At 50.7% G+C, this 9,029-nt stretch overlaps 1 long non-coding RNA gene across 1 annotated transcript; it reads left to right on the top strand.

Annotated features, from left to right (window-relative positions):
* The first annotated feature begins 464 nt into the window (after positions 1 to 464).
* Positions 465 to 2,944, top strand: LOC130543808 (uncharacterized). The gene is made up of 4 exons (XR_008959428.1): positions 465 to 526; positions 1,034 to 1,103; positions 1,713 to 1,784; positions 2,246 to 2,944. It is a non-coding gene; the product is annotated as an uncharacterized LOC130543808 (long non-coding RNA).
* The last annotated feature ends 6,085 nt before the right edge of the window (positions 2,945 to 9,029 follow it).

Genomic DNA, 9,029 nt, shown 5'->3' with positions numbered 1-9,029 from the left:
ATGACAGCCCGGGACAGGGCCATGGTGGTGGAGCACTGGATCAAGGTGGCCAAGGTATGCAACGGGAAGCCCAGCCGAGGTGCTCTCCTGAGTCTCGGGCACTGCTCTTCCCTTGATCAGGTCTCAGGGTGGAAGGTCCTGGTCTTTGCCCTAGGGACTGTGCAGTCCCTAGGCTCTTCCCTCCAGGGGCATGCTGACCTCGCCTTGCATGGCCCCATGCTGGGATGCTCGGTTTCTGCCTGGCTCCTTCCTTGGAGTGAGGTAAAATCCTCCTCCTCCTCTGGGCCTCACGTGTGCCCTTCGGCAGGTCCCTGGACAGCGGCTTCCTCCAGCAGGAGCACTTTCCCCTGAGGGGGACTGAAGCTTGAGAGCCAATCAGGTGCCGGCTCCCCAAGTGACAGCCCATTCTCTTCCCTCCCCAGGCCTGTCAAACCCTGAGGAACTACTCCTCTTTACATGCCATCCTCTCGGCTCTGCAGAGTGTCTCCATTCACCGCCTCGAGAACACGTGGGGGAAGGTTTCCAGGTGAGTAGTCTTCTCTCCATGGAGGGACCAGGATGGACGAGGGAGCTCCCAGAGGCTTGTCCTCTTCACCATCAGGCAGCTTGGACCTTCTGGGAGGCGGCAAACCCCAACCACAGGACCTGGGCTGGTGTGTGGGTCTCTCAGCCTCCCTGGTGAGGAGGCCACCATGCCTCCCACTTTAGAAATCAGTTTTGCCAAATGTCCCACACGGGGCTGAGCTGCATTAAATCTCTTCACGTGTTTCCTTGACAGCCACTAAGCTCTCTGCCCATTTGAACCCCAAATTGACCCAAACAGCGTTTCTCAATGAATATGGGAAGGGAGGCCCAGGACGAGCCACATGAGAGCTCCCTCCCATGTCCTACAAAGACCTTAGTGCTCAGAGGATCCCAGAAGAAACCCTCAACCAGGCAGGTTGACACTCTGGGGTTCTCAAAGAAAAGGCACTCGCACTCAACCCTGCCACATTATTCGTCCATTGATCCTGCCTCCCTTGCCTCTCTTCAGGAAGCCATTGAGGATCTTTCAAAAGCTGTGCAGCAAGGACACCGCACAGGGCAGGAACCTGCTCATCAAGGTAGCCTGGAAGGTGCAGGTCTGGAAAGAGAGGAGGGGTGGGAGGGAACAGGGTCCTGAGTGGATGAAGTTGGGAATGGTCTGAAGCATTCCTTGGGGAGGGGAAGCCTTTGGCATGAATGTGGCGACAGCCTAGGTGAGGATGCCGTTGGCGGCGAGGGGGCAAGCAGGTGGTGTCCAAGCAGACTCTCTAGCCTAGACACCCTCTCGCTCTGTGTCGACAGCTGGTCCAGGTGGGGGCCTCTAAAAACCTGGAGAGCCCAGAGGACAGACCTGTGCTCAGTGATGGGGTTGGGCTGGGTTGAGGGCCACAACAATGATGAGAGTAATAGGACCCTGAGTCCTCAGGAGACCATGGGAGATAGGTGGAGTTGTCACGTTTCCCGATGAGAAAACAGGCTTGGGGAGGCCAGGCTGCAAGCTCAAGGTCACACATGGAGTGAATGTTGGAGTGAGATTGTTCTGGAATCACTCACGGCCTGCTTCTGGATAATGGGGCCTCAGGATCAGTATGAGTTAGGTCAGATGTCTAGGTTCTGAAGTCCAAGATGGTGGGGGCAAGTGGCCTGAGGGTATGATGGTCTCAAGGAACTTGTCCTTGGCCCTGCAGGAGCGACCGTCCAATAGATTTGCCACCCTGGTGATGGCCCTCCGGGGAGCCCAGAAGAGGATGCAGAAGAAGGTGAGTGTGCCTGAGGCCCAGGGCCTCCAAAGTCAGAGGAGGAGGAGGGCTCCTCCCTGAGGGCTGGAAGCCTCCCAAAAAGGAAAGATCAGGAAGGGGGGGGTCCTTCCCACTCCAGCTGCGGCTCCTGGGGCCACAGCTTCTACAATTCTTATTTCAAAAGGACCAGGAGGAGGGTCCAGAGAGGTCCATAGAGAATGGGTTTTGCGGGTGGGGAGGGACCGACCTAGTGCTCCATTCCCTGGCATTTTTGAAAAGCAGGCCCTGAAGGTGATGAGGAGGAGTCTGATGTTCTGGGAGGGGGAGGGGAAAGGGAACCCGTGGGGGGAGGCTGCTAAGGGTCCTAGGCTGCTCCACGTGAGCCCCTGGGGTGGGCTAGGAGGCTGGAGCGTTTTCAGTGGAGGGTCCCTGTGGACACCAGCGAGCAGGGACTCATCCCAACCCTCCCCCTCATGACACAGGGTGTCGTGCCTTTCCTTGGCACTTTCCTCACCGAGCTGGTGATGTTAGATACCGCCATGGAGGACTATCTGGAGGTGGGTGAGCCTGAGGATTGTGGGGGAGGGACCAGAATCCGGAGGTTTGGGAGCAGAACGCCCCTGTACTGAGCCCTGAGCTCTCAGGACTCGGCAAACCTCCCGTCATGACAGCCTCACGGCTACCCTGTGAGCCTGGGGGCTGTTGCCCATCTCAGGGATGAGCGAGGTGAGGCTGCAGTTAGGCCACGGCTCCCGGTGCCGAAGACTGGTGAAGCAGCAGAGCTTCCTGAAGGCAAAGCTGCATGAGGTCTGTCTGAGTGGACCTCAGCCTCCCCTGGTGAGTTTGCCCGTGGGGGGAGAATGAAGTCAGGACCCTCCACATCAGCAAGCACCTCAGTAGCGGCAGCTGCCCCTTCCTGCCTGAGGCTTCGGCCTCCCCTACTGTCTTCTGAGAGGGTGGTGCTGCAGGGTCCCGACCTGTAGCCAGTCCATCTGCCCCATGTCCTCCTTTCTCTGGACCCCAGAGCCTGGCCTAGATCCCAGGCCCGCTATCTGTGTATGCACGGCCCCTCACGGGTCCTGGCCATGGTGCAGCATGAGAAGGGATGGGAATCAAGTGCTCCTAAGAACCAGGGGCCTCATTCTGATGGACTTTGTCTGCTTTCCAGGGGAATGAGATCAACCACCAGAAAAGAAATAAGGTGAGCATATGTGGTGCTTCCCGCAGGGAAGGGTAGGGAGTGGGCCTCAGAGATGTCCCTGGGATGGCCATGTGTGCCAGGACCTGGGATGGGTCCCCGGTCCCGCTGCTCAACCCTCACCAGACCCTGCAGCTGCCCGCCCCCCCCCCCCCCAGGCTCCCTATACATCCTGTGCTTCTCTCTCTGCTCAGGAATACCAAGTCATGACGGACATCATGCTGCTCCAGGTGGCTGCCGAGAATTACACCCTAGAGCCCGAGGATCCTTTTTGGGCCTGGTTCCAGGCTATGGAGCCGCTCAGCGAGGCTGAGAGGTGAGGCCCATCAGGAGTTGGGTCGGTGAGGTTCGGGGTGGACTCTTTCTGCTGGCCACTCCTGGGATCCTCCTTCCCTGGGCAGCCTCAGGCCTTGTTGCCGGGGCGCCAGACTCCAGCTGTGGGCAAACACTGGCAGGGACTCTTGAATGGAAGCTCCTGGGCAACTCACAGGTGTCCCTCTGTCCTTAGCTACACCCTGTCCTGCCAGCTGGAGCCCCGGTCCTAGCTGGTCAGCAGCACTCAAGAAGGAGAAGAACTGGCCGCAGTCAACCTCAGGGCTGAGCAAGTGTCCAGTGGCCCTGCAGGGATTCCTCAGCAGCTGCATCCTTGCGCCCAGTTTCTCCACACCCCTTCCCCCCATCTATTTCCTTATGTAGGGGGCACCATTTAGTTGTTTTAAATAGTAGCGTGATAGATTTGCATGTTAGGAGATTAAAGCCCTTGTTTTGTTTTAGAGCCCAGGTGTGTGGTTTGGGTCTTTTACTTCCTGAAGTAATGGAAAACTTGCACAGACTCTCATATTCGTTCCTGACCTAGGAAATCTTCCAGAGTCATCAGCTACTGTATGTGGGAGGAAGGAGAAGTGCCAGCCCTTCTCCCTAGCCACTGGAGGGCACCCCCAAATCCCCCTTACTCAGAGCACGGGTCCATTTCAGTCAATGAATTTGGGCAAACAGCAGAGACAGCCCCTCAGAACTCCTGAGATTTAGAGGTTGCAGGGACTTTCCCAGGAATAGCAACAACCATTGAAAGTGGGAGTCTTTAAGACTTGTACGCCCCAGAACTCCTTCCTGCCCCAGGACTGGGGTTGCCTTTCTCCACTCTAAGGCCAGGAAGACTGTCCTGCTCCTTCCGTTGAGATGCTTTTTTGGTTTTGTGTTTGGTTTTGTTTTGCCCCCATATTTGGAACTTGTCGTATTGTAGTTCAATCTCTGGAACTGCATCAGCACCTAGTGGGGAAAAACACGGAAGGAGATCAAATCCTGCGTGTGAAGGGGACAAAGCCAGAGGAAGATAATTTGCAGAGGGACTCAGGGCAGGCAGGACTTTCCAGCCTCAGTCTCCCCGTTGGCCGTTTACCAAGTTTGGAATCTTTCTGGGATTCTTGTCAATGATCTCTGGATTCCCTTTCCTGCTTGCTTTGTGTGTTGGGAGAAGATGGGAGGGGTACCTTAAAGGACACACCTGAGCCTGGTTCCATGAGCATCTATGCTGACCTAGGAGCCAGGATTTCCAGCCTTTGTGCATCTCCTTATGCGGTTCTTCTGAAGCAGCAGTTCCCTCCAGGCCCCAGGCTCTGCGTCCGATCCATGGTAGCCACTGTTCCCTGGCTGGCGTCTGGTGGATCAGGGATGGGTTCTCTCTTGCCAGGATAATGGGTCATATCTTTTTTTTTTAAGTTTTTTTTTTTTATTTATTTGACAAAGAGCGATAGTAAGAGATTGAACACAAGCAAGGGGAGTGTGAGAGGGAGAAGCAGGCCTGCAGCAGAGGAGCCTGATGTGGGACTCGATCCCAGGACTCCGGGACCACACCCTGAGCTGAAGGCAGATGCTTAATGACTGAGCCACCCAGGCGCCCCTCATTTTCATTTTCTTAATGACTAATGATGTTACACATCTTTTCATGCATATAGTTGCCATTTTAAAAACCTTTTTTGGGAAAGTGGCTGTTCAGATCTTTTGCCCTTAAAAAAAAACCAACTTGGGTTTTCTTAATATTGAGTTGCAAGAATTGTTTATATATTCTAGATACAAGTCTTCTTCAGATATATGTTTTGCGAATATCTTCTCCCATTTTATGCATCATGGAGGATTTTTGAGAATCAAGAAGTTATGGCCTGGGGGGTAGATAGTACTCCCAGGCTGGTGTGTTTCATTCTAGAGTCTCTGATACTTTAGTAGCTGCTTCTGCTGCCAGACCTTCCTCCAATTCTCTCTCACCACAGTGACATGGAAACATCATGTCACCTCCACCTAAAAACTGCAGGTCAGCTCTGGCCTCCACTGCCCACCCTCCACCTCACTGGAAGCGATGGTGCTCACCTCCATACTTTTCTTCCTTGTTTGGTAACACATAGGAGCAATTTTTTCCTTGTATATCAGATTATCACATTATATGCTTTAAATACATGCAATTTTGTCAGTTATAGCTCAATTTAAAAAATCGAGCATCATGTAGTGTTACTATTGCTGCATAACAAATGACCCCAAATCTTATCGTCCAAATAACCACCCTTTGTTATTGCTCGGAAGTCTACAGTTCTGCTGATAGAAGGCAAGCTCAGCTGATCTCAGGCGGGCTCGCTTGCACACCTGCAGTCATATGGAATCTCAGTCTCTCTGTAAGTGGTTCAACAGAATCCAGCCCCCATATTACCATTAGCCTGCTGTTTCTGTCTCTATGGTTCCAGTTCATCTAACCGCATTGCTGTACTAACACGGCTTCCAGCAGCCTCTGGAATCCCTCTCATGTGCTGCTGGGCCCAGAGACGGCTTGTAGACCTCTAGGATTGTCTTGATTTGGTTCTCTGAGAAGCAGACCCTGAGAAAAACACTTAAGTATAAGTAGCTCATTTCAGGAAGTTGAGAAGTGGAGAAGGAAAGGAAGGTAGAGGGGCAGCCAATACAGTGTCTGTGTTAATGAAGAGGCTACCACTGAGAAACTGGGGCACAGTCCCACTGGGGATGTGCTTCCAGATTGTCCCATCTAAGGGACAAAGAATGGAACCTTTGTTGAGGTTGAGAATCATCTGGTGAGAGTTAACGTGAGCCTCTTTCCTCCTTAATCAGGGTTTTGACTCTGAGGCTTCTCCCTCAAGGCTTTACTGCAAAGGACTTGCTGGCCGTGGAGGCTGGGTCTAGTCTTGTCAGCTAGGTTCCCATTTAACTATTTTAAGTCCACTATAAGTAGGTGATATTTACCTGGTGGGTAATCACAAAATGCAAATGGACTCAAAGGATACCAGAAGTAAGTCTGACCTGTTTTCCTTCGTGGCATAATCAACTAAAGCCCCTCCCACCCCCTTCAGGGACCAAGGGGGCTGGATTTCTGGATTTAAGGCTGCTGGTGTGCCAGTAGTGCACTGGCTGCACCTGTTAGCGCTTTCCCGTGGGCAGCAGGATGGAATGCCCATCAGAAGCCAGCACTCCATCCTCTCGTGCATGCATCACCAAATAGAAATCTGCTTTTAATGAAGCAGCAGATATTTTTAGTGATCTATCAGGAAACGTTTTGTTACATGGGATGATGGAATACGGCAGAACATTCACGTAATCCCTGCGGCCTCGTGATTTGAAAGTCTATGAAGGAATTTAAGCAGTTGGATGTAAGCAAGCTTAACAGTAGGAAGAGCACAAAATGGCCTAATTTATCAGAAGATATTGTGTTAAAACTTGCACAAGGTGGCTTCTGAGCTTGCTGTGCTCAAAAAATGAGCAAGGGTTGTGACAAGTCCCTGCTTCAGATCCACTGATTCTCTCCCAGGCTCAGACTAAATGTTTCTGGGCCTGCGTATTTTTCTGCCTTTCAGATTTTCACCCTCTCACAAGACTGTGTTGGACCACCATTTTGGCTCTTGTCCCCTCCCCTGCCTATCACCAGCCACGCTTTCAATCTGTTGTAGAGATGGATACCACTATGAGTATCTTCTTGCTTTCCAGGCTGAATTAGCCCCACCAGTATCAACGTTCACACCCAGGTTAATTGATTAACACATTCATTTGTTTCAGGAAGTAGTGTTGAAAGTATCTGTGTGACCAACATTAGGGGGCTCAGCAAACACAAAGCCCCAATATTTACTTACACTCTCTTGATGTCAAACATTCCAGTTTGAAGGTGGGCGGGGGGGGGGGGGGAACAATGTTTCAGTTTAAAGGCCATGAGGCCAGAGGGATTCTCTCTAAGTCAGGAAAGGGAAGGCCTCTTTGTTCTATTCTGGCCTTCAGTTGATTGCATGTGGCCCACCCACACAGGAGAGGGCAATCTGCTTCACTGTCTGCCAATTTAAATGTTAATCTCATTCAGAGACACCCTCCACAGACACAGCCAAAGCAATGTTTGACCAAAATATTAGGGCACCCCATAACCTAATCAAGTTGAGACGTAAAATTAACCATCATATTATTCTTCATTTCTTTCAGCAGCTCCAATTATGGATGTGTCTTAGTTTATTAAACCAGTCTCTGTTCATGGACAGTGATTATTTTTAATCTTTTGTTATTGTGAGTAGCTCTGCGATGAACAGCCTTGGGCACACATATTCATTTTTTTTGCACCTGCATCAGTGGTTCAGCTTCCCAGAGGTGGGATTTCTGGGTAAAAGGGAAAATGCATATGTAATTGCCCCTTCCTGGAGACTGTACCACTTTGCGCTCTACCAACAATGCCTGAAAGCCCTTGTTCCATGGGGAAACAGGGATCCATGTTTGGTCAAGGAGAACACCATCACTCTTGGCTATGGAGATTGCTTTAGGACCAAGCTGGCCAATGGGAGTGATCAATAGGAGTTTTTTGTGAAAGCATCAGGATACAGAAGCTGTCTCTCCCTGGGGATGGCTCAGCTAGGTGTTATAAACCTCCAGTGTCTAGGGGCAACCACATAGAGAAAGCCTGGCCAAGAATGATACAAAGAAGTAGTGCCTACAGACACAGAAAGGACAGTAAGATGGAATCCTGATGGAATAATAGAGCCCCTGGATCCAGCTGGACCTGAATCAGAGGCTATTCCTACACTTATTCAGTTATGAGACCAAAACTTCAGTTTTTAAAAGTCGAATACAATTTCACTTATATGTGGAATCTAAAAAGTAAAACAAATAAGCAAAAATGCAGAAACAGAACCAGAAATAGAAACCGGTGGCTGCCGGGGGGGGGGGGGGTTTGCAAGATGGGTAAAATGAGTGAAGGAGAGTGGGCGGTATAGGCTTCCAGTTATGGGATGAACAAGTCACAGGGATTAAAAGTACAGCATAGGGAATATAGTCAATGGTATTGTGATAGCATCGTATGGTGACAGATGGTAGCTACACTTGTGAGCATAGCATAATGTATAGACTTGTCCAATCACTATGTTATACACCTGAAACTAATGTAAAGTGTGTATCAACTCTACTTCCATTTTCAAAAAGCTGAAATGAATCCATTTTCCTAAAACCAAGAGAGTCCTAACAAATGCAGCATGCTGCACAAAACAGGATTTCTGCTTTCACGGGTGTTTACAATTGAAATAAAGGCACGAAAAACAATGAGAACGAACAACGTAACACAGAGTAGTAGCAGGTGCTGTACGTTCTGTTATAGACTGAGTGCCATGAGTCCTTCAGAAGTCAGAGGAAGGGCAAGCGGTGGGCCTTGAGGTGATAGGATTTGGGTGGGTGGGACTTTGAAGAGCTCCATAATCCTGTGCCTGCCATTTGAAATCCGATATGGTCTGAGAACCAGTTTTTGTAGTGTTGGGGCAAACTTGTGTTCAAGGTGAAGGTGAAGAAATTTTAAACTGTCAGCTTAGGGGCTATGGCCTCAGACCCTGCCGGGGGTGATAGATATGTCACTTTTGGTAGATGTACAGTTTTACACTTCCAACGTCTGAACTATTTAAATTCTGAAACAGTTTTGGCCCTACAGAGTGCCTAAAAGACTGCTTCTGTGCTTCACGTCTCAGGGAAGTGAGGGGATGTGTTTTCTGAGGCCTCGATGTTGGGGTGGGTGACCCCAAGGGAACCCCAGAGGCATGACTTGACAGGCACCC

The sequence above is a fragment of the Ursus arctos genome, unplaced genomic scaffold (assembly GCF_023065955.2).
Source record: "Ursus arctos isolate Adak ecotype North America unplaced genomic scaffold, UrsArc2.0 scaffold_16, whole genome shotgun sequence".
NCBI classification, from domain to species: domain Eukaryota; kingdom Metazoa; phylum Chordata; class Mammalia; order Carnivora; family Ursidae; genus Ursus; species Ursus arctos.
This window is presented reverse-complemented; position numbering and strand designations above follow the sequence as displayed.